Here is a 4685-nt window from a genome sequence, read left to right as displayed (position 1 = left end):
GCCGCCCACACGTGATGGCGCCGCCGCCACTCAGCGGTCGGAGGGAGCGCGGCGCCTGCCGGGCCCGGCCGGCCCCGAGGCGCTGCTGCCCCCTACAGCGGGGCCCCGGCGGGCAGCGGCCGCCCCGCCGCCATCCCGCGGCCGGCCCGAGCCGGGTGCCGCCGGGTGGGGGCGCGGGGCTGCCACGCACGGCACTGCCCTCCCGGCCCTGTCCTGCCCTCCCGGCCCTGTCCTGTCAGCCCCGCTCTGTGCCGGCCCCCCGAGAGGGATGAGGGCCCCACAGGCCGAGATGGTTGAGAAAGCCCTCCAAGATCATCTGGTCCAACCACCCCCCTACCACCAATGTCACCCACTGAACCATGTCCCTAAGCACCACGTCCAACCTTCCCTTAAAACACCCCCAGGGATGGTGACTCCACCACCTCCCTGGGCAACCCATCCCAATGCCTGACTGCTCTTTCTGAGAAGAAATGTCTCCTCATTTCCAACCTAAACCTCCCCTGGTGCAATCTGAGACCACTGCCTATCATTGTCCTATCATTGCTTACCTGTGAGAAGAGGCCAACCCTCAGCATCCCAAACCTTCCTTTCAGGTAGTTGTAGAGAGCAATGAGGTTTCCCCTTAGCCTCCTCCAGACTAAACAACCCCACTTCCTCAGCTGCTCCTCATATTTGCTAGTTGGTGACACAGCTTCAAAAGAAATAATTATTTCCTCTATTTCAGCACGGATCTGGTAGCTGAAATGTTTGCCTGCATTGCCAAGGTGTGAATCCAGGCAGAGAAAGGCTGCACCTGTGCGTGGCTGATCCGCACAGGCAAAGGCTTTTACACTTTTTCAGCTTGTTGAAAGCTTCACAAAGCTCCCAGCAAAGGAGAGTCCTAAGTAGTGACTTTAAACCAGCTGTAAAGGTAGGTTTGCTTCTGCTAGTTGTCTTTCACAGGCACTTCTGTCCACCGGCTGAAAAGCATCACCCTCTGACAATAAAAGATGCATCCTAACTCTTCTCTAAACATTTGCTTGTGTTGTGTACCATCGTTTACATTTTTTAATCCGTGCTGTGGTCTGGCTTAGACTTCCCAGGTGAAACATATAGGCATTTATAGAAGTAACAGGACTGCGGGCACTTAATAAATGTCCCAATGCTGATCATTCTTTCAGGTTCTAGGGAGTTGGCAGGGTGTTTATAGTCGCTAACCACACAACGTAAGAAATGCTGTAACAGGGCACATCAACTACCTTGCCCTGCGTATCTCCACAGTGGCACAGGGAATGAAAAAGGAAGAGTAAGGGAAGCATGTGGTAATACTTGTCTGGTTCGCCTTCCCAGCCTCTAGAGGAATTTCTGAAGTCAGCTGATTTCTTTGTGTTGATAGATGTGGGTGCCTGCACTTTGTCATATCCCCGGTGTAAAGACACCATGTGAGGGATTCAGTGTCCTATTTGGGAAATGCAAAATAGCACTGTAACTGTAGTATGTGAGCAGCACCGTGTAGTGCTAGTCCAGCAAATAAGGAGTCACTATGGAGATGTGTCACCAGCTAGCGAGCTGGGGTTAACTGAGGACTGCGGCAGCTGGGGAAACAGAGAAGCTGCAGCTTATTTTCTAAGCAGAAAATAAGGGAAAAGACTTCATGTGAAAATCAAGAAACGATAGGGGGTACCTCCCAGAGAACAGTGAGGCCAGCTCTAATTGCTCTATTATACACCTCCAGGAGCATAGAGGTTGTAAAATGGTAAAGCAACTATTGGAGGAGAGCTTTTCCAAGAACAACTAGAGTACTAGAGTTCAGAGTGGTACCAAAGATGTGGTATTACTATAATTTAAATCATTTAACTCAAGTCTGCCACTGATCCTTTCTGTCTAACAATGTAAGAGTTTATAAAGAACTGATTTGTCTCCAGATGTACCAAAGTAAAGGATCATGAACACCACGATCCAGCTGGTCATGTGTCCCCAGAAGCGCTGGTATTGGCAGTGTGGCAATGAGGATGCACTGCCAAAACTGTGGAGTCACGCTGTGACTGTGCTTTCAATGGCAGCCCACACTTAAGAGTAGAGATACTGGAATGGTACAAGACTGTAGTGTCTGTCACCACATCAAGATCACCTTGGCTGTCTGAGGTGACATCACATCAACTCCCACCAATCTGTCAGAGGGCTCTAAAGTACAGCCGAGGGATCTTACCATCTGCTTCATATGAAACGAGCCTTGTACACATTGGCATTTTGTATGAGATTTCTGGGGAAAAGACAAACTGAAAGTCTAAGGTAGTTTCTAAAATTCTCAGTGTTTGATGTTTGACAAAACAAACAAACAAACAAAACCATGTTGCACAGAAACGAGCAAAAACAAGTAAAGATTTCATATCTGTTGAATATGCACAAACACATGAATTTTAGTTTACTTTGGAGCCTTCCTAAAATGTTTTGGATTATTAAATTGCTATCCAAGTCATACAACTGTTGGGAACAATAGAGAGGTTTATTTATTAGCATATGCATAAGCATTAAGTTATAGTTACATTTTCTTCCCTGTACTTAAATTACTTTTTTCCAATATACATTAGTTTTTGTATCTAATTACGGCTGTGCTTGTTTTGATACAGACTGCATATTGCAGAATTTCCCAAATTTTAATAACATTCTTTTAACTTAAATAATAAATGATGTTTTGTTTTGTTTTGTTTTTAAGAAGGAAGTATTTTTAGTAGACTTTGATACAGCAGTTTCTGTATGACTTCTGGGTCTTGTTTTCATTTTTGCTGTCTTTATTTTCTTTCCCTATACATTTATCTCTTCATTGGTTTAACAATGCACTATTCACTTCTGCTAGCTGATTTAATGCTGTGGTTATAATCTCTATGGAGTCCTCAGTTAATTGTGTTCATAATGGTGTGCAAACATTTTCTCCTGTTGTGATGTTGCCAGGAAGGCTCGTTCCAAGTTTGATTATGATTGTCCACCTGAGGACAAATTAACATTTTTTTTTTTACATACAGTTTTTATTACTGCAGTCCATACCTATCTGGAGGTGATATTTCAAGCACTAAACATTTCCACCAGGTGAAGAATGATAACCTTTTTACTGAACAATAGTAAAACTTAATTTTCTTGCAGTAGAGCTCCAATGCCTGAAGGTCTCTGTCCTGACACCCTTTAAAGCTTAAGCTTAGATTATTTTTTTCCCCAATCAGTATGCTCTTCAAAAATAACCGTATTTTCAAGAGTACTTACAGTATTAGAGAACTATTCCATCAGCAAGATAAACTTCCATCCATATAGAATAAGAATGAATATAAACTATTTCCTCTGGAGATATGTGAAAACTTAATTTCTTCTATTCTGTTTGCTTCCTGTAATCTCCATTCCCATACACCCTTAGGTAGCTAAACAAAGAAATCACACCACTCCTACAGCCAGATTTGTTTATAATTTCAAGGATATAGGTGTGAAAGGTGTTCATACCAAAATGGACTGTGATTTATGAGCATGACATTGTAGCCTTTTTGTAAGTCTCAGAATATATGATCAACCAGCACACTATGTGCAAATCAAATAAGAAGGTATTCCTTTACAATTGCTAGACCTTATGTATAATCTGCTATTAAAAAATCTTGCTATAGGAACTCCACACTCTTTTGGCATTATAGCAAGTGTGTCTTTATTACAGTATGAAGGACATCTCTCATTTTATGTACTTCAGTAAGTCTTCATAGCACTGTGAATATATCTCTTCATTTGTTTATGCTCATAGGTACACGCTAGGTAAACAACTATTTTAGAACTAAATTATGACATAGATGATAGCCAAGTTTGAGGCAGTAGGGGGTTCCCAGCCACTGATGCTATCCTAAAAGTTGCAGATGCTATCCTAAAAGTTGCAGACAAATAATTCTTGTTGTGTTTTGGTATGCTTTGACAGTAAGAAGCAAATGTCTGGTGAAATAAACTAAACAAAGCACAATTGGTGGGAATTCCCATATTTCTTCCTGTTCTGTTAAGCGCAGAGATAAATTATTAGAGAGTTGATTCTGAATATGGTTTGCTGGTATCTTTGTCCATTTCTAGCTCATATTCGCATCTGGTAAATCTGTAGATAGACACTAGACATGGCATCTACATGTACCTTTACAGTATAAGGGGCAATATGATGGTCAAATTGTTTTATGGTCTCAGTGATTTTGAAATTACGGAATTCTTCACATGGTTCATCTTTTAATATATTTACCCTAATAATAGCAACTAACTAACATGTAAATACCACTGCAAAATCATTGTGCAAAATGATTTGTGATCCAGTCACCTTTCTTGCCACCTTGTGTTCTGCCTCCATGGTGTGTTTGAATGCATTCCAGAAGTGCATTAAACAGTATGACTGGTATCTCTGTGGTTCTTGTTTTTTTTTTTTGTTTTTTTTTTTTTTTTTGTTTTTTTCCTTTTCTCTCTAAAGGGAAATACTATTTTAATTATTTAAAATTTATGTTTTCTTTATTGATTATTGATGACAAGGTCAAATAAATTTGTCTTGTGCATAGAGTGCACAAGAAAGAGATTTTTAACAATCATCTTAGATGAGGCTCAAAGTGATTCCTAGGTCAAAGAAAACAAGAAAAACTTTGTAAAGAGCTGGGCAGCTCCATTAGGCCTTTGGAATAGTTTTATAAATAACAATCTCCATTTTA

The sequence above is a fragment of the Aythya ferina genome (assembly GCF_964211825.1).
Source record: "Aythya ferina genome assembly, chromosome: 1".
NCBI classification, from domain to species: domain Eukaryota; kingdom Metazoa; phylum Chordata; class Aves; order Anseriformes; family Anatidae; genus Aythya; species Aythya ferina.
Note: the sequence above shows the minus strand (reverse complement) of the source record.